The 21,830-nt window shown below is 46.7% G+C and overlaps 1 long non-coding RNA gene across 1 annotated transcript; it reads right to left on the reverse strand.

Annotated features, from left to right (window-relative positions):
• Positions 1–20,858: 20,858 nt before the first annotated feature.
• Positions 20,859–21,519, reverse strand: LOC135383662 (uncharacterized). The gene is made up of 4 exons (XR_010419990.1): positions 21,451–21,519; positions 21,332–21,390; positions 21,105–21,257; positions 20,859–20,942 (listed from the first exon to the last, which is right to left on the reverse strand). It is a non-coding gene; the product is annotated as an uncharacterized LOC135383662 (long non-coding RNA).
• Positions 21,520–21,830: the final 311 nt, after the last annotated feature.

Below are 21,830 nucleotides of genomic sequence, written 5' to 3' on the forward strand. Positions count from 1 at the left end.
CGATCCCCCCTGCGATAGTGGTGACGTTGCCCGCCTAGGCGTGGCCGACTACGGCAAGAAGTTCCATCACCACCACGCTCAGTTGCTGCCAGCGTCGCTGTTAACCAAGTATACATTATCTCCAGAGGAGGTGTAAATGACTTGTCCCATAGCGAATCCCTCTAGGAACACCCTCCGTCTTTTTATGGTGCATATGATTAGTAATTCTAGCTTCACATAATATCAGGTTTATGATATGATTATACCTTATGCGATGTACATTTAATATGGCACCTCAGGTGTTAAGAAGAAACTTGTAGCAGCCAGCAACACTGTAGTCACAAGAGACCTGAAAATGTGGATCCCTGCCGCAGTGAACCACGTGTACTGGTGCACAGTGGTGGTAATGCTGGCTTGCTCTCTGATATGTGGAGAAGCTCAGTAAGCCACTGAAGTGGCTACAAAAACTGACAGATTTGAACGGAGGTTGCTCTGTTCCCTATATACTGCAAAGGTACAGTTTTGTTTTTGACGAACAACAACAACATATATATTTTGATGATGAAGTGGGGAGGTTTTCCACTCTAGGACTGGAACGCAACCCCATAGCTAGGGGGTATAATATGAGTGGTGACAAAAATGAGTGATGGCGATGAGAGATGACGGGAATGATCGGAGCGGCGATGGCGATGGCTGAACGTGATCGTGATGGCGGCAATGTCCGAGAGCGCCGCTGGGGTCATAATGAGTCCTTTAGGCTTGTCGCCTCAAAAAAGCCAACCACATGACGCAAGGCCGCCCTGGTGTGAGCCGCGGTGTCCCAAGGGCCGAGGATGGTCGACAAGTTGAAGGTGCGGCAGCCAAGGGGGCAAGCTGTGACTGCAGTGTACGCCTCACGTTGATACAGGTCCGGCAGCAGAGGAGTATGTGTTCTACGTTGGCAAGTACACCACACTCGTTGCACATCGGGCTAGCCTCACAGCCTAGCTGGTAGCGATAGAACGGAGTGAAGGCCACGTTCAGACGTAGCCTGTGGATGAGCGACTTCAGAGGACGTGGAAGCTTTGAAGGCAGCCGGTATGACAGTGTTGGGTCTACACTTCCCAAAGAGGACCTAGTTGGAATGTCGTGTTGCCACTGTAGGGTAAACCAGAAATCGTACAAATGCCTGAGGAGGGATCTTCTGCCTCCTCTCGAGAGTATAATGGGCATAGAAGGCCGTTGTTCATGTGCAGCGGGAGCGTCAGCCTCGTGGTTCCCAGTTATTCCGTGATGCCCTGGAACCCACTGAAAGGCAACGGAGTGGGAGCGATCTTGTAGGGACTTCAGGGCGCACAGGATATCTATCACCACTGAGGAAAGGGAACCGCGGATGCCCATGTTTTTAATGCACAGGAGAGCTGCGTTATGTGCTGCTGTTATGGTGCGCACGTAGGTTCTCTGTACTCGGGAAACTGCACGCCATGGCGTGCAGTTTCCCGAGTATGGAGAACCTCAATGGGGATGGCCCTGGCCTCAGGCACTACTAGACGGGTTTCAGCGCCTCGCGGGACCCCGAGGCATACCCGAAGGCTTCGCGCGAGCAGGGCTTGAATCCTTAGGATCAGTGTCTAAGGAAGTTCGTGCAGGACGGGAAGACTGTACATCACTGAGCCACGAACCAGGGTTTCTGACGATGAAGCTCTGTACTCTGTAGAAATGTGTACTTTTCTGTAGCTGCTTTTCTAATTACCCTGAAGAAAAACAGAGAAGTGTGCATGGCACGCGAAGATTTACATATAAGATGAGTTAACCTAAATGTGTCTCCACACATATAGGCTGACTCACCTTACATGTAAATCTACTCCCAATTTGAATATGAATCATATGGAATGGGTCATGCATTCTTCTTCGTGTCATGCATATTCATAGTAAATCTTTATTATGGTAAACTTAGCAATAGTAGTCGAATTCTACACAATTATCTGACTGAGAAATGCAAGTCTAATACAACACACTCCTGTACATAAATGTTTAATCTTCATCTGCTGGGCAAGACAGATGCATTTGGAATTTGGTGGCTTCTTTATTGCCCCTGATGTATCTTCTGTACTGTATTGTACTTTTTTCTTTCTGAAAACTCTGCAAAATATTTCTGTTTCTGCGACTTATTTCTGCTCTAATTACTTCTACGCCGTCTTTAACGCTGCTGAGGGGGCCTCCGCCGAGTGCCCTACTTGCTCTTGATGTGGTGGCGATGGACGCCCCAGTGGTCCCAGGTGCTGCTTCTGCTCCTTCGACGGGTCCTCCTGAGCCATCGCAGTCACGGTGTAAGCGCTTTCGAGAGGATCCCGAAGAAGATGACCCCCACGAGTTTTCATCGGATGGCACCTTGATCGTTGAACAAGAGATGTCAGATGGGACACAAAAGGAGATCTTTGACTCGGATACCAGGCCGTTCCAGGTTGTTTCTTACAAGAGAAGTCGGCTGACTGGCATTCCTATTGTCTTCAGGCGGGTAAAGCCGGAACTGTCGTTCTGGAAAATGAACCCTAACCGCATCGCAAGTGACATAATGACTGCTACCCAAGAGAAGATTCTTTTGCATCGCGTTACAAAGGATGGAGATCTCGTTATCAGCGTACCTTCAGAAGGGGCAGCGAATAACCTCCTGAAGTTACAATGTGTAGCTGGTATTGATGTCCATATACGTGTGTACCGGCGTCGTATCTTAAGTCAATGGGGAGAATCCACAACATCCCGAGATGGTACTCTGAGAGGGATCTTCTAGAATATTTAGAACCCTATGGAGTGTGTGCTGTGCAGAGAGAAGTAGTCTACAGAGGGAGGATGATGGGTCTTCCACGGCTTACCAGAAATCCAGCGTCATCCTCACTTTTGCCTCTGGACAGTCTCTGCCGACTGAGGTTAATTTGGGCTTCACGACGCACCCAGTAACGGAGTACATTGCACCTCCAATTCAGTGTTACAACTACCAGAAGTTTGGTCACTATGCGCGTGACTGTCGCAGTTTCCAGAGATGTAAAATCTGTGCAGGCCCTCATGATTTTAAAGCATGCACATCACGGCGTGAGCCAAAATGTGCCAACTGTGGTGGGAACCATGTGGCTTCGTATGGCGCGTGCAAGGTCGCAAGAGCTGCAGCTGCGGTTCACGTCCGCAAGGTGTCACCGGGCGACCTCAATGCCAAGACAGCCGCTTGTCCGAACCCGAGCTACGTCAAAGTGACGCCGTCTAGCGCCTCCCCGCCTTCGCGTGCGGAATCTACTTTGAAAGGGACTATGCAAAGAGCGCCAAAGTCTCGGCGACCCACACCAAAAAAGTCTTTTGCTGAAATGGTTGCCCCGGAAAAAGCTGTTCTCAATAGTATTCGTGGAATATCGTCTTCAGGATTATCATCGTCTCAATAGTCTTCGAGCTCAACCGGATTTGCCACGGTCCGTGCCACATGGTGGATGTCCTAGCCACAGAGACACATAAGGAAACAGTAATCGGGAGAACTGTGACATTCTCACAGCCATTTTGCCTCTTATCTTAGCTGCCCTACGTTCAATACTCAAGTCGTTACCTTCTTTTACTGAGCTTCCAGAAGTGCAAGCGTTACTCACGCTGGAGCCCCTTCTGAGTCGTTACCAACAAGCGTGCCCCTCGGATAACAGCGATGGCCACTAGCTATTCCAGGACTTGCATCTTCCAGTGGAATTGTAATGGGCTTCAAAACAAGTTAAGCGACTTTCGAAACTTCGTCTATCGTCACCAGTTTCCCCTCATCGCTCTTTGTGAAGCCCGGGTGCCGACTTCTTTCAGACTTTCAAATTATGTTATATACCGCTCTGAAAGACGCACAGGGCTTAGTCGGGCGATGCTGTGCGTCAGAAAAGACATTCCAAGTGTACTCCTTGGTGGGTCATCGGATGATGATTTTGACTATGTCGTGTGCAGCGTGCGTCTGCGCTCTAGACGCATGACTGTTGCTAGTGTATACATTGCTCCGTCGGTACGCATTGAAGATAATCTGTTCACGGATTTTTTTCGGCTTCTCCATAATCATTTCATCGTGTGTGGTGATTTCAACGCTCATGGTACTGCTTGGGGAAGCTCGCATGATGATGTACGAGGCCGGCTGTTACAGCAAAGCTTGGAGGATTTTGACGCCATCGTTTTAAATGATGGCTCTCCGACTTTTTTTCGTGGCCCCTTGTACTCCAGCTGTATTAATGTCACCTTTTGTTCTCCTTCGTTGGCCCGGAAGGTACACTGGGTAGTAGATATGGACACCATGGGGAGTGACCACATGCCGCTGCTTGTCTGCTACTCTGGGCTGCGAGGCACTCGTAAGACCAAGTAAGTTACTAACTGGAAGGTTTTTAACAGGACAGCTGAAGATTTATTTCGCTCTGCGACAAGTCTGGACGATATTAACTGTGCTCTGGCGTCCAGCGTGTCTACCGCAACAAAACAGGTCCCCATTCCAGCAACGCATTCAAGCGTTGATGTTGAGTTCGAACGCCTAAGAACAATACGACGCCGAGCAGAGCGCCGGTTCCGTCGTTCTGGAAGTCAACAGGATTACCAGGAAGTATGTAGGCTTCGTAGCGTCATCCGAAAACACCTCCAGCGCCTGGGTCGAAAAAGCTGGAAGTCATTCTGTTCCACGCTTTCCCCTTATACGCCTACCGGAAGAATATGGCAGATTGTTAAGACACTTAGTTGCCCTGTTGGGCAGGAGGCTCACTTCAGAGCTCTCGCGCTTCATCTGAAGATCTCAGAAATTACAGCTGGTGAAGAGGTCTGCTGTCTCCTCACACGGCCATCTTGCGCCTCTACGACTGACGCCCACACGCAATCGGTTGTTGATGCTCTTAGTGGTGTTGATTTTGGCTGCATGGCTTGTGACCCTGTCATGGACCTGGAATTTACCATCAACGAGTTGCAGTCAGCAATCTCCCACTTTAGGAAAGGATCCTCACCTGGGGCCGATGGGATTACGTATCAGGCCATAGCCTCCTTACGGGATGCGTCGCTTGAAAAACTGCTGTGCTTCATTAATGACTCCTGGATAACTGGTGTCGTGCCTGACGTATGGAAAGCGGCTCGAGTTATCCCAGTTTCGAAGCCAGGGAAGTCGCCAAGGGAGCTGGCTTCATTTCGTCCCATTAGCCTTAGAAGCTGCTTGGGCAAGGTAATGGAAAGGCTAATATTGGACCGCCTTGACTGGTTTCTGGAGTCCACGACGCTCCTACACCCGGCGCAGGCAGGTTTCAGGAGAGCTCGTTGTACAATGGATTGTGTCTTGAATGTGGTAACCCACGTAGAACAGTCTAGATCGGATGGTCTACTAACCGTGGCAGCATTCCTTGATATTAAGCGAGCCTATGACACTACAAGCCACGGCCATGTACTCCATGAGCTTTTCTCTCTGAGCGTTACTGGGCGAGCTCTAAGGTGGATAGCCAACTATCTACGTGGTAGAACTGTCTTTGTGATGACTTCGGATGGTGAAACGTCTCATCACAGCACAACAGCAGGTGTCCCACAGGGCGGGGTCCTCAGCCCACTCCTCTTCAATGTCGTGATGGCTGCTCTACCAGCTCTCTTGCCACAAGGCGTCAACATCGGCTTGTATGCTGACGATATATGCATATGGACATCCGGCAAGCAGTGGCCCGCGCTACAGCGCCTCTTACAGTGTGCCCTTGATGTTGTTGCTGCTTTCCTGGAAAACAGAGGCATGGACCTCAGTAGTATGTAGGGGTTGAGAGGCTACGGGGATGAGAAACGACGACATTGCCACCAGGGCAGCGCCACCGTCACGCTGACTTTTTTCGCGTATTTTTCCTTGCGCGCGGCAGGCGGCGCTCGGGTGGAGGCTCTTACCGGTGGGCGGAGCGTGGCCGGAGGGCTGCGTGCGCGCTTACCCGCTCACATTTTTCAGCATGGGCCGACTTCTTTCATCATTTTTCAAACTGTGTCGATTTCAATCGCAATTTTTCCCCCACTACAACAGGTGTGCAGTAGGCAGTTTACATGCAAAGGATAGCCATACACAAAAGTACAAGTGAAAATATATTTATTAAAGTCATTAGTGTCGAGAATTATGTTATGACTCTGTGTGAAGGAGAAAAACTTGAAAAATCTGATGCAATAGCATTGAAGGGGTATCACATTTTTTATTAGTGATAATCACGCAAGTTTTCAATTAAGCAGATGGAGTAGCACATTTTAATCAAAAGATATTTTTAATCAATACGATTACAATCAAAATTAAAAGTTTTATTATAAAAAGTCTAACATGACCACCATAGTGGAGTTTTAGTTACAAAGTTCTGATAGATGTATGTAACTTCAAGAACAATAGCTGGGCTGACTTCTCTAGCATATTCTTTATTATTTTTTTCCAGCGTGCGGTGGGTGGCGCGCAGGTGAGAAGCTGTCTGTGCGCTTACCAGCAGGTCGACGGGCTCGGTGTGCCCTGGGCCGACTTCTTTGACGATTTTTCTTTCAGCGCGCGGTGGGTGGCGTGCAGGTGAGGGGCTGTCCGTGTGCTTACCAGCGAGCTGAAGAGCTGAGCGTACACTTATGGTTGTACACCATGGGCTGACTTCTTTGGCGATTTTTCACCCTGGGCCGACTTCGTTCGCAATTTTTTTTCAGGTGGTGCGTGTATCAAAATTAAAAGTTTTATTATAAAAAGTCTAACATGAGCACCCTAGTGGAGTTTTAATTACAAAGTTCTGACAGGATGTACGTAACTTCATGCACAACAGCTAATATTCCATTATGACACATTTAATCAAAGAAGATATTTTTAATCAATATGATTACAATCAAAATTAAAAGTTTTAATATAAAAGTCTAACATTATTATACGTGACCACCATAGTGGAGCTTTAATTACAAGTGTCGATAGATGTATGTGGACAGCAGAGAACCTAGAAGACCACGGGACACGAACACAAGACGAAATAAAATCTATAACACTACATTGGTTAATCAAAACAACAGAGGAGGAGAATAATCTATCATTTTAACTATCATAAAATCATCCTCGTGACTTCCCCATACAATTTTCATTCTAAGAGACACTACAAACCTTACTTTGTTTTATGAATCCAACACAGAAAATATATTAAAAAATGAACTTCACCGCATAGCACGCTCCTAGCCAACAACCAGCTCTAATAATATCTGCCCTGATTTGTTGAAGACGAGAGGCGTACGCCTGTTTTGTAACAGTTATGAACATTTTCGAGCGCAATAGGGAAGATTAGTCCAACATTACACAATTAATCAATTTCTTGTTAAGTAAACAGCATAGACATACGGAAATAATGAGAAACAAAACGACAACAGCTAATAGAGAACCAAAACCCATCACGTAAACAAGAGGTACACAAAGGATTAATAATTGAAAAAGAATCTATCAAAACGATAAACATGCACGGATGAATAGAAGAGAAACACTTTGAACGGCACATGATGAATAATTTAATACAGCACAGCTAACGCTGAATAGCAGAGAAACACTCTAAACGACGCATCTGTCAACGTGTAAACAACAGACAGGAAAATATTATTGAAACAAGATCAACAGCTAATAGAGAGCCAAAATCCAACACGCAAACATGAGGTACACAAAGGATAAATAGTGGAAGAACAATCTATCAAAACGAGAAACACGCACGGATGAATAGCAGAGAAACACTCTAAACGGCGCATCTAGCCAACGTGTAAACAACATGCAGGAAAATAATTGAAAAACAATCTATCAAAACGAGAAACATGCACGGATGAATAGCAGAGAAACACTCTAAACGGCACACCATCCACACGTAAACAACACACATTTAAATACAAAAACAAGACACAAGGAATGTGCCAACACCTTATCACAATAGCAAAACAGAAAAACTATAGCTGCTCAACACATGATGGTTGCGATCCGGGCACGTTCCAAGATATTCCATTTCGGCTGATAAGAGTGACAATGACGGTGTGCTAACACAGTGATCTTCCTCTGACGTTGTGATTAAGAAGGTCTCCAGAATTCTGGAATCTTGGAACGTGCCCGGATCGCAACCATCATGTGTTGAGCAGCTAGTTTTTCTGTTTGGCTATTGTGATAAGGTGTTGTCACATTCCTTGTGTCTTGTTTTTGTATCTAAATGTGTGTTGCAAGTAAACTTCTGTTAGTTGAGAGTCAGCAGTTCGTTTGTGCACATCCTCCTCCGTGTCCCTGGCTGCGTTCCGTTTATCATTATCTAACGCCTAACGCAATGCCAGTGCTACTGGAAGGGTTCATCGAAGCGCAAGGACAGTCAGGGCGGAGAAAGAATACGGCGATATGCATAGACCGGCCACCCAGGCAGCACAATGTACAGAAAGTCGAGTGCAATAGGGGTGGACGGTACGTGTCTTATCAATGTTCTTTAGCTTCACGAGTCTGTTCAAGGTCTTCCACCTACCGGTCCACCCCCATTGCACTCGACATTAAGTACATTGTGCTGCTTGGGCACTGTTGCATCACTTACGATCATTTTTGTATCACGACATAAAGCAACAAATTATCAATTGCAAGAGAGAGAGAGAGAGGGAGAACCTCATGCAGCAAGCAGCGTCTTGTACTGAGCAGGAGCTCGTGATGTCCTGATAAGCCATCCATTGGCACCAACGCACTCTTCCGTTTCTTGGGCGGCGCGGTGCAAACCTCTGCATTTCACGAAAAGGGCATGTGATACGACACAGAAGAGTATTTCTGATCCCCACAAAAATCCTCCCGCAAGGCGCGCAGCGAGCTTTAGCGCATCCATGTAAAGAATCGCACGTGGCCGGGTGCCACAGCCGTGGCAAGCGCTCCCGTGCATTGTATAAGCTGGTTATCACACCAGTCATTCGAGCTCACCATAATTGAGGTAGGCTATGTATTATAGAGATGGTCGTGGTCTAGACACGAGAGGGGTACAGTTTTGAGCGGAGTCACACGTCGCTTGCTGACGATTAAGTTTAGGCGTTTCCTGTTCGTCCGAAGCCGAAGCACGAAGGTAGATGGAGGCGCCATACACCCGCGGACAAGCATTCGCAGACCGCGCAATTCAGCGACTGAGGTTGTGGCTTTGGACAGGTTGAACGGCGCGATGGGATGAATACAGGGATACAAAACTGTTTCATCTCCGGAAACCGCTCCGTTCAACACGTACATGTTTCATTGTGTTTAACGTAGTGCGTTGTCCTGGGAAAACAGTGGCGGTGCGGTTTCCTCGAATTGTTTCTGTCGGTGTCGAAACAATGCACCCATCCAGCATTGTCGGAACTCGCAGTGTACTCTACATGCACAAGAAGGTTGATGCAGATGCGCGTGAATATCCTGGGAAATGCGTCCTTCATGATCACCGTTGCGAACTGGTACGTTACATTAATTACGTACATTAATCTGGTACGAACACATGTGCAACCGACCGCACGTGGCAAAAGTAGATAACTGGAAGTGGCTTTACACGTAAGGTGACTCAACCACCATGCGACATGCTGCACGTGCTGGAGTATGGGACTGCGGACCACGTGACAAGTTCTGCTGAGTATAAAAGTGAGAAACACTCGACCTCTGTCATTCGTTGCTTGTATAGCTGCTGGTGCACCCACACCACTGTCGCCACTACCTGAGGGAGTCATCGTTTCAGCTTACATTTGGTTGGAGGCCCCTTCCCTGCGTTTCTTTCACTGCCTGACATAGTGAAGAAATGGCTTCTTTGAAGATTGGTATTCTGCTTGTGGTACTGTGCCTTTTCGCTGTGGGAAATGCAGAGTGTCCTGAAGGCGGAATCAGCGACTGTGAATACTCGTCTTGCACCCAAGAGGAATGTGCGAAAAAGGGATTGGAATGCTGCCCAAAGCCTTGCGGTGGAACATGGTGTGTCAAAGGTGTCTGACTTCGGCATTCGCCATCGCCTGTTCGGCTGGTTTCTGACGGATATGATTCTCGGCCTCGGTTGAAGCCTGATTTCATCGCTGAAGATGAGGCCAGTGCAATATGCGACCTTGCTGCAGGAAAAATAGCTTGCAATTGAATAATGGCTTGTAATAGTTTTTTGTTACTGCAACACTGCTTTTTTTTTAGCCTGTACCGACTATCTGAACAGAGCAATACAATTTTCTAGACCTGAACTTTCGATCCGTTTTCTTCATGCTTACCAGCATATAAATTACGAAAAGATGCATGTACATCTGACATGAGGCAATTGATGCTCTGAGGCTGGAACACATAGAGCGGACAATTACATACAAAGCCTAAAGTGCGTAACAAATTAATGATGAAAGATGGAAGCCACTGAAAAGGTTAGCCAGCTGTATAGGACTCGTTCGTGGGTTCGAGTCCTACCACTATCAAACCTTTTCAGCGACTTCCATCTTTGGTCATATGGCTGACAGCTTGTTCCTTTAGGTGTGGGTAGGTACTGCAGGAATTGGGTTAGTGATTAATTGCACGAATGAGCTCTGCGCATTAAATTATCCTCAAATGCGCACAATCTCAGGTTTAGGAACAAACACGAAGTACATGTGATCTTGACTCGAAGTTATTACGTAGTTTATGCCCCGGGGTAGGGAACAGAAATACAACACTGTTTCTATAGATGCATTGGACAACCAGATGCCTGAACGACAAGGGTGCGGAAGCGGAAAAGGAACGGGAGAGTATTTACTTTAGTTTTAATTGGGAGCGGTATCGCGTTGCTCTTTCAAATGTAGCGGCGCTAGTCATGCGCTACTTTTGACTGATGTAGCGCTAATCCGTCGCTTAGTTTTGGTAGCGGGTACAACACTGCTTCAGTAGCGGGTTTCTGAAGCATGGTGAATATTAAAGTTATGTATAATGATTCTTGGGCACCTTACGACTATTAAACTTTTCTTGCACGGAAACTCGAGTGACGCACTCTCTAAAAGCTCGCTATTAAACCAAACGAAGTGGGTCTCTCTATGAAGTTTCATTCCCGAGTTATGAGCGCGGACTGTAGTACAGAGGTCCGACATCAGTCGACATACAGCTTCTCTTCGATACCCTTCGCGCGCCCTTGAAACTTTCCTCGTTCTTTTTAGCCGTCGTTGCTTTCTGAAGCCGCATATTACTTTCGCAAACTGCGCCTTGCTATAAGCCAGGGATCGGAACGGGAACTGAACCCCCAACCGAAAACCTGCAAAAAAACGTCATTTTCTGACGAACCCGAATCGAACCCGAACAATTTTTTGGCTTGTCCTGAACAGAACCGGAACTGAACAGATAAATTTTCATTCCGTTACCGGCTCGGGAATCGGTGCAGAGGGTAAATAATTGTACTACTGAACGACCTTTTTTGTTTGTTTATTTACTTTTGGTAAGATACCAGATGCCAGTAAAAGTTTGTGACTGTAGCGCCAGTTTTTACCGCAGCAAAATAGGACGCTGACCGGGTTCTGCCAAAAAGACTCCAGTGAGGTCGCTTTTCGTTTTCAGCAGACGACCGCGAGAGTACAGTACAGTAACATATCAGGTAAGTAATACATGTGTTTATTACTCGTCTTGTTCAGCTGCGTTCCCGAAACGTTTTTCACCTGGAACGGTTATCTCATACCTTTCTCTAACAACCGTGTACGGTGAGCGTAAGCTCGCTTTCATGTAGCAAAATTACTGCCCATGAACCGGTTAAACCGGGACAATAACGGTTCCAATCCCTGTAAATGTTCCGACCGCTGACTGATTTTTTTTTGTCTGTGTGTGTGTGCGGGGTAGAGGGAGGTGTTCTCCCTGAGCCGAACCCGAACCGAACCGATATACATGAACCGGTTCAAGCTGATAATTTCGGTTCAGCGGAGCTAAACCCGAACCGAACCAATATGCCTGAACCCGAACCGGACCGAAGAAAATGCCGGTTCCGATCCCTGCTATAAGTTATGATGACAAGATGGCGTACACAGAGGGGCGACACGAACACACGACTCGAACCAACAGCGTTTACTAATCCCAAGAACACCATGTACTTCTGGGCACGGTTGTCTGAAATAGCCTGTCAGTAATTCCGCGGCCCACACTACCGTCGTTGCGCTTGAAAATTTTGGGCCAGTATTGCTTGTGAAGGTGGACCATATACTGCACATGTTTATTACTCGAAAGAAATAGCCTTGCAACGCCTAACGATTAGAGATGAGATAAATCACGGGGTGCTGATTTCAGACAAGCGTGTCGCGAGCAGTACATACTGCGGGTGCCCCACCGAAAAAGGGCCAGGCGCTAAAGAAAAACGGAGTGCTGTACACAAATGGAACCAACTGTACGTGCTTGGCCCAGATGGTCCTGATGACATATGTATTTGTTTTATACAGAACTCGGGCAGGAGCCAGCGACCAGGCGCCACCGTCTCACAGCCGCTAACGTCATGGAGGCTGAACTTAATGCACGCCTTGAGAATTTTGCAGCAGAAAAGAAGGCAATGCTGGAATTACATCAATTAAAAATGGATTATGTAAAGGCAATAATGGAAACAAAACTTCAAACACAAAGACAAAAGCTCAACAATGCAAAACTGAAGGAAGCCTTATTATCTCAAAAGTCTTTCTAAAACTGCTGCCGGATGAAGGCTCGCCGAAATGCCGAAGAACACCTGTCATTTTGCTCAAGTTCATCAGTGATATCTTGTTCATCTGCTTCTGTCATGATTGTGTCACCATGGGTGTCCTTCCTCTGTAGCGCAAAATTGTATAGCACTGCAGCTGCCACAATAATAGCAGTACTTTTGTCCAGTTTGGTACATAGTTTGCTGCGAAGGCATGGGAACCGTCTCTTCTACACCCCAAACGCACGTTCCAGAGAATTTCGCGTTTTTGCATGTGCCTTGAAGTACCTGTAAAGAAATAAAGGACGTTAAAAGCATATCTCATATTGAACACGTATCGAACAGCACTAGTTTAAAGACAGGTTAGGATATGCCACATACCTCTTTTCACTTTCTGTTTCTGGCGATTGAAGGGGGTGAGCAGGTAGGGCTTACATGCATACCCTGCGTCACCAAGTATGATCCCTGGATACTGTTTCGTGCGCAGAAGGCTTCCAAAACGACTGTTTTCCAAGATTCTACTATCGTCTGTAGAGCCAGGCCAGCTAGCAACAATGTCCAAAAACTCAAGACTGGGGCCAGAGACGACCTGCAATGTTTCCCATTTCACAAATTACCAACCTAAAATACAATAGAAGTGCACTATAAAGTTCTTACATGAAACACAATACAAAAATACAATTCACCGCATATACAATAGTATCTCCAGGAGTGCTCGTACATTCCTATTTTAGACCTTTCGGGTTGTTTATCAGCACCTTATTACGAATTAATTATTATTATCATCATGAGCAACAGTAGCATTATTCCTCACTTTATTTATATTGTCTCCATTTAATCTGAGAAGCTCGAATGTGAATCACGCACATAACTTCAAAGCAGCCACGTTGACTTTAGTCGCCGTGGTAATAAAATAATTGGGATAAGCCCTTCGCATTGCGACCTGCGATTACGATGTGCGATACTTTTAGAAGTGCGTGTTGGTCGTGGAGAAATCTGAGCAATCAACTTGTTGTCTGCTTACCTGGACAGTGATGGAGAACGTCCCCTTCCTGTTGCGGAACACTTCAGCCATTTCACCGCCGGGACTGGCAATAGTAACGTGCGTGCAGTCGATACAACCGCTTACGGCGGGAAAGCCAGCGATAGAGTGGAACTTTGCGATTTCGATGCGATTTCACTGCCCTTTGGCAGCCGTATGAACTGCGCCCTCAGACCAGCGATGGCCCTCGCCATTACAGCAACACAGCGGCTCACGGTTGGTTGGCTCACTTGTACCAGGTCACCATCAACAACTTGAAACGAGCCTGTCGCGAAGTAGCGCAGGGCAAGTAACAACTGCTGGATGGGCGGAAAAGGGCAGCCACGAATTGTCAATGCTCCTCCTGAAGTCCAGTAGTCTGTAGAGTTCATGAACAGACGATTTCGATAAACGATATCTTTCCTTGAAAGCACATTCGTCGTATCGCTCAAGGGGGTCTTCCCAGTCGCGAGTACGTCGCACCGTCAGTACGGGAACAACACCGTGAAGGTATCGCTTCAATCGCTCGACGCGAGCTATGAAATCACACATGTCCTCCATGTTTGTTTCAAGGCGAGCGTCCCTCAGGGAGCGTACAGGGAGCTCGCGAGCTCGCTTGACTGGCGCGCGCCATTAGGGCGCCCCTTGCACGTACGGGCTCTTTGGGAAACGGAATTCTCCTCCCTCAGGGCTCGCGCTTACATAGGGAGCCCTCACCCCCGTATACCCAAACTCCCGTATTCCCAACCAACTCTGAGGGCTCCCTATGTAACCTCTAGCCCTGAGGGAGACGAATTTTGTTTCCCAAAACGCCCGTATCTGCAAGGGGCGCCCTAAGGGCACGCGCCAGCCAAGTGAGCTCGCGAGCTCACTGTACGCTCCCTGAGGGACGCTCGCCTCGAAACAAACATGGATGACATGTGCATTTGTGGATCGCGTCGCGCAATTCGAGCGTTATACCCTCACGATGGTGTTGCCGTAGTGACGGTTCGACTAATTCGTGACTGGGAAAACTACCTTGTGCGGTACGACGAATATGAATCGAAAGAAAGATAAGTTGCGTGTGCATGAACACTACAGACTATACTGAACATCAGAAGGGGCACGGAGAATCCTGGCTTCCCTTGTCCGCCCATTCAGTGATTGTTACAATCTGGCCGTTTAATACAACACACACACACACACACACAAGGAGACGATGGTGAGATGTGTACATATCATATCCGCAATATCCAACAGTTGTACAACATCTGAATACTGACATGAAGTAGCCCACCATACATGAAGTTTGCAAGTCGAACGCGAACAGAACAGGAGAGATACCAAAGTAGCAGACGACAGCCATCGGAAGCGGAAATCAAGCGCGGTCCTGCGCATGCGCTTCTGCTTCGTTCTACGAGGAATCGGGCCGAATCCCCTTCGAGCCTCCCGACGGCCAGCCCTTCGCTGAGGGCGTGCACGTTTACGTTTGAGAAACGCATGCTGCCCTCAGGGGATGTTCGCCCTCAAGGGACCCTGGGCTACGGGCGCCCTGAGGGCAAAGTTGCGGGTGGTTTGGGAATACGGCCCAAACAACCCTGAGGGCTCCCTATGTAAGCGCCGGCCCTGAGGGAGGAGAATTTCGTTTCCCAAAGCGCCCGTATCTGCAAGGGGCGCCCTAAGGGCGCGCGCCAGCCAAGCAAGCTCGCGAGCTCCCTCTACGCTCCCTGAGGGACGCTCGCCTCGAAACAAACATGGAGGACATGTGCGATTTCATTCATGGATCGCGTCGAGCAATTCCATAACGGTTTTACGCCGACAGTGCGACGAATTCGGGAATGGGAAAAACCATCTTGAGCGGTACGACGAATATGAATTCAAAGAAAGATACTGCTTATCGAAGTCGTCTGCGCATTATACCAACGTCTCAACATCAGGAGGGGCATGGACAATCGTGGGTTCCTTTGTCCGCCCATCCAGTGATTGTTACAATCTTGCCATTTTAGCGCAAGACATATACACACATAAAGAGACGATGATGAGATGGGTACAATTCATATTCGCAATACCCAACAGTTATACAGGGTGTGTGCAGAAAAACATGACCCGCATTTAGGCACATAGCTTGTTGCCTACCTAACTATAACGAACTTCCGGTGGCGCACGATGGCGCATTTATGCGTGCGAAATCTGCAGAAAAATTGTGGAAGCCATTCTCAGCTTAAAAAATAAACGGAACAACGAAAACGTCGGCTTCCGTGCATCAGAACAGGGCACCATGGTGGACAACAGGGTGTATGTGAAAGGGCAACACGGTGGACGTAGGAGAGTTGTGTTCAAGTACCGCTAGGGGAGCTATCGGTGCATAAATCGAAACGATGTCCCACATGGATGCTCATCGGCGGTACCCCTAGCGGTGCCTGCACATAACTCTCCTGAGACCAAAATGCACTACCATGCACTGTCATGACCGCCCTATTCTAATGCATGGAAGCCCATGTTTTCGCGCTCTGTTTATTTTTTTACACTGAGTATGCCTTCCAGGATTTTTTTGTAGCTTTCGCACGCATAAATACGCCGTCGTGCGCCACCGGAAGTTCCTCGGCTAAGTAGACAACGAGTTACATGTAAAAATGCGGATCATGTTTTTCTGCACACACCCTGTACAACATCTGAACACAATACTGACATGAAGTTTGCAAGACAAACGCCAGCAGATACCAAAGTAGCAGACGACAGCCGTCGGAAGCGGAAATGGAGCGCGGTCGTGCACATGCGCTTCTGCTTCGTTCTACGAGGAATCGGGCCGAATCCCCTTCGAGCCTCCCGATGGCCAGCCCTTCGCTGAGCGCGTGCACCTTTACGTTTGAGAAACGCATGCTGCCCTGAGGGGATGTTCGCCCTCAAGGGTCCCTGGGCTACGGGCGCCCTTAGGGCGAAGTAGCGGGTGGTTTGGGAATACGGCCCTCAGTGTCGGTTGGGGATACGGGAGTTTCCCAAACCACCCAAAACTTCGCCCTAAGGGCGCCCGTAGCCCACGGACCCTTGAGGGCGAACATCGCCTCAGGGCAGCATGCGTTTCTCAAACGTAAACGTGCACGCGCTCAGCGAAGGGCTGGCCATCGGGAGGCTCGAAGGGGATTCGGCCCAATTCCTCGTAGAACGAAGCAGAAGCGCATGCGCACGACCTCGCTTCATTTTCGCTTCTGACGGCTGTCATCTGCTACTTTGGTATCTGCTGGCGTTTGTCTTGCAAACTTCATGTCAGTATTGTGTTCAGATGTTGTATAACTGTTGGGTATCGCGAATATGAATTGTACCCATCTCATAATCGTCTCTTTATGTGTGTATAGCGTCTCTTTCCCATGTATAGGTGGTGCTGCCACGAAACCTTGCATCTGGTACATCTGGTTGTTAGTTGTTCAATAAGTTTTGGTTTTGCTTCGTTTCCAAGTAGCGCCACCTATACGTGGTGATGTGAACGTGAAGCAGACAGAGGAAACAAATGGCAGTTTGCGGGCAGTATAGGCCATAGGAAATGCATGGGGTGAGAATTTGCTTGGCTTCTAAGTTTTTTTTCTTTTTTTCTACAAAGTGAATGCATTTTAAAAATATACGGATAAAACTGCGGGCGAATGAGTATCAATCTGCAAAGCTTGAAGGCACCAGAGACGTCATCTTGCAATTTTTACGACTTGATCGAAATGTGTAACTTTTGCTAAATTCGCCCTGTAGATAAGTATAGCAATCAAATTTTGTGTGCTGTATTACAAAATAGAATAGGCTTGGAAAAGCAACAATTGTCAATGCATGACGATGTTGTGTATATGCATAATACAAATACGCGAAATTGGCTAACTCACTTCACACGTACATCTACTCCTAATTAATTATCCACAAAAGTATTAGCGGTTAAGTACCATCATAAACTATTACTGTTGTTGCACAAACATTCTTTTGTCTTTTTATGAGAATAATTCCCTTTTGAAGAGTGCAACGCTGTCATGAGGTTGCCTCCATGATAAAGGACTTACAGAAAAAACAAGTGTATCATGCGACCTTTCCCATAACAAAACGCCAAAACTAACAAGAGCTTTGGTTTAGGTAGTTGGTATTGCGTGTTAGCGAGCTTTAGAACGTCGGAAGTGCTCTTCGAATACGACACGATGTAGGAAATTATAAAATCCATGCTTAGCAATGTGATGATGCCCAGTGTACATAGCGGCGCTATTGTATTCGCTACTTTTGCCAGTAGCGAAGTAACGATATCGGTACATTTTAAATTGCTACCGAAAAAAGTATTTCGGCTACAAATATGAGTAGCGGTGGACTCCTCCGCTATCGATACCTCTACTTTTCTAATATGGAAGAACATAGAGAAAAATCCAAGATAACGGCGAAGCAGAATGTTTTTCTTCTTATTCCTTTTGATACTTGTTTATCAGACAGACGGATGTGAGACGTTCCTTAATTTCATTAACTTTCATAAGCTAGGTGCAATTATTTAGGAACATAATCTGTGCATTTTTTTAATACTTTTTTGGCTCACATTTGCGAGACACAAACAACTGTGTATGACATACTGCATAATGCGGAGTACGAAGCACAACTCTTATGGGACCATATGGGATCCGTCATACAATCGGTTGCAAAACTGGTGTGAGCGTGTTGATAGCAGCATATCAAGCTTTGTTTGCAAATGTATCGTTCCAAGCAGATAAACACAGTATGGCGTCCTCTTGAACAAGAATACGAAAATACTGTCGGAAATGCAAGGCATTTCGCCATAGTCATTACACACCAAATGTACCGCAGACATTGATTTTCGTTCTGCTACTCCTAACAGAACCCCCCCCCCCCCCCCAAAATAAATAAATAAAAGGCGTTGGTGCCAGAGGTGCAACATTTCTGGCAAGATGGAGTTACTTTAGCCGACATAGGTTGCTGAACGTGATTCACTTATTTTCTCGCATAAAATACGTTACACTGTATCTATGTAAGACACACAAAAGGAAGAAATAATAATATTATTTGGGGCGCATTCATTTTTCACATAGGCAGTCGGACCTTTCCTTTGTGTCGGTACACAGGTGATTAACTTTACGTAATTGATTGTTTATCGAAGTTGACATAGTTTGGAAAAGTTGCATGATATATTTTTTTGGTCTTCCGCGAATGCTTCATGATGGAGGTAAACTCACACGGGTAGACCTCTCCTGAGGATCTCATACCGTGGCGGTCCGTGGACACCGATTAAGACGTGCTTCTGCTACAGAAATGGGCATAAATACATTTTTGAGAATTTAAATATAAATACAAAATACTTTGTTGAAATTGGTATTTAAATATTTTTCATAAATACTTTTGAACGTGGTTATCTAAATACAAAATGTCAATACAGTATTTAAATACCGTAACTACTGCCATAAATACTGTGAGGAAAATGTCATCTGCAATTACAGAAGTAGCGATGATCATAACAACAAATCGGCGACGAACAATAGCATTTATTTCTTAGATTATCATGGCAATGTTAATATTAGAAGTCTCTGGAAGACTGCATCTTTTAGGTACCATCTGTTCGGCCGTACAATCAGATTCGCAAAGGCACAGATTCTTTAGGCACAGTGGGCCACTAGATGCCTGCGGTGCTGCCCGAGAAGGGTACAGTAGCGGAAAAGTAGCGGCTTAATATTTACGCTACTTTTATTTGGTAGCGGTAGCGGTATCGCGCTACTTTTCCACATTTGTAGCAACGCTGGTATTGCACTACTTTTTTGTGGGGTAGCGGTATCCGTTAATTCGTTTTGGTAGCGTGTAGAACACTGGATTATCGCCAGCTCCCGTGGCATGGTGGTTAGGATAATCGCTTTCCACTTCGAGAGTGGGAGCTGACGCGGGTTCGAATCCCCGTACCGGCTGTGCTATCTGAGGTTTTCCATGGGCTTTTCGGCAGACTTTCCAGACGCATGCATGTATCATGAGCGACATGTATGCTTTTTTCGGAACCGTTATCGTGAAGATATTCCTACCTACTAATTTCTCGCTAACGTTGGAAAAGACGGACGGAAGAAGACACAACCGTTTAATGTAATATGGGCGGACATACTATTCATATCGTGTTAGAGGGAAAGAGTGGTTATTGGACGCGTGCGACTTCTCCTGCCTGTCCCAAGGACAGTGCTTTTTCTTCACCTCTTACAATGGGACGCTAGATTCCCCTGGCCTTGTCAACTGATTACAACAGTATTTGGGTTCCCCCTGGCGGTCGGTCGGGAACCTGCTTATTTGTCCTATACGTACACTTTCTTAGAAGACGAGTTTTTTTTTTTATACAGGCGGAAAAATGCTGCTCATGCTTGGTACTGCTACTTGTCAACCAGCTCCGGTGGCGCAGCGGTAACGCGTGCGCTTGGAGACTGGGAGGTCCGTGGTTCGAATCCGCGGGCCGTCTGTGCCGTCTGGGGTTTCCCTCAGATGTGTAATAGGCGTATGCCGGCACAGTTCCCCTGAAGTCGGCCCATGGACGCAGCTATCCTCCCCCCGAGCGGATTCCGCTCGGGGGGAGGATTTCCTCTCCTCCTCTCCACATGCCGCCTAATCAGGCAGGCAGACCTCTCGGGTTCCTCCCAACGACACTCCTCCTCCTCCTGCTACTTGTCATTCCTTCTCTTCACTTCTCTGTTTCTTGTTTTACCACTTAGCACGGCGCTTTTAATTTGTTAGGAACGGAGAACAATACATCTTTCTCGAATTTGTTCGCAAACTTCTTTAATGTGTGCGAGACGTTTTGAACATAAGCAATAGTAGAAGCCCCCAAGCAGCACGCCATGGTCCAATATTGGACCCATATCCCAGTCAACACACTATTGTAAATTCGACGTAGAAAAAACGTTGTATATCAACGAAATGAATGTTGAATCGACGATGAAAGCGAACGTGAAATCATGATGTCAAATGTCCGCTCGAAAACATGTTAATTTAACAAGTGCCGATCAACGTAAATTCAACGTATATGAAATGCAGTTTATATGTGAATACAACATACCAGACTGTACGACATGAGAGCATAAAATAAACAGCGCTTTACAACGTTTCTCCAACGCTGCCATGACGATAAAAATTACACGTTCAGTGTAATTTTACATTTATTTTAGTATATCTCCTTAACACTTTGAATGTTCATTTAGACATCCCAAGTCTGGTATAAAAATAATTTCGCAGGAAAGTGGGGAATAGAATCACTTTATTACCCAAAGCACATATGGCACAAGCGTTGACTTGAATTTGCTATAGCCCTCGTGTTTATCTTCTGCACTATTGGCTTGTGGTTGTGCTGGGACCTCTGCGTATCTGTACACGTAGGCACTTGGATGTTGCATCTGTAAAAAATCGTGAAGTGTCAACTAATGAGCTGTTCATGCCTGTGTCAAGACCACTTTGTGGTTATTTATGTTTGCAAATCATAGAGCGTCCGTTTATATAGATCACGATCACAATATCACCACCTTATGTAAATAAGAAGGATCGTCGATGTTACTCACCAGTATAATTAGCTCGGGTCCTGCCTGCTAGCGACGCAACTGTAGCCTCTGGTCCCTTGTTGCCTTATGAACGGCTACCGATTTCATTGTTCCTTCGTGTTTTCCAATCGCTGGAACTCACCGGCCAAGTAGAAGTTCCGCCGTCAAAGAACACTGAGAAAAACGACACAGACATGATACAGACATTTCGACGTTAGAGAATTTTCCGATTTACGCAGCCTTCTTACCTGTAGCGCACTAGACGGTAAATGATTCCAAGCTTGCTCAAAGAGACACTTTCCGAGTCCTAAAAGAATATGTAAGATGAAAACTACAGTGAATCGACCACAAATTAAAAGTAGCACACCACGCTAATGTGCCTACAAGCATAGCCAGGATCGTTTTCATTTTCATGAACTCGGTGGGCTGAATCGACTGGAAGAACAACAGAGTCTCAAACGAACGCTAATAAACAAAGCCACTACGCCCGTTTACCTGTATACACTGTGGCCGCATGTGGTGTATCCGTTACCTACGAGGGATACTCACTCAACCTGTGCTTGAGCTGTTCGCGCTGGAAATTACCGCAGTCCTATCGAGACGCCGACATGTTCCTCAGCTCCATCCTCCAGCGGCGTCTCGAACAGTTTGAAATTAACCGCTGCAACGGCGCAACGGGCGAGGGCATCACGTGATTCTCTCTTCTGCGCCTGACGAAAAAATACGCCTTCTGCGCAGATTTCTCCT

The sequence above is a fragment of the Ornithodoros turicata genome, chromosome 2, assembly GCF_037126465.1.
Source record: "Ornithodoros turicata isolate Travis chromosome 2, ASM3712646v1, whole genome shotgun sequence".
Taxonomy (NCBI): domain Eukaryota; kingdom Metazoa; phylum Arthropoda; class Arachnida; order Ixodida; family Argasidae; genus Ornithodoros; species Ornithodoros turicata.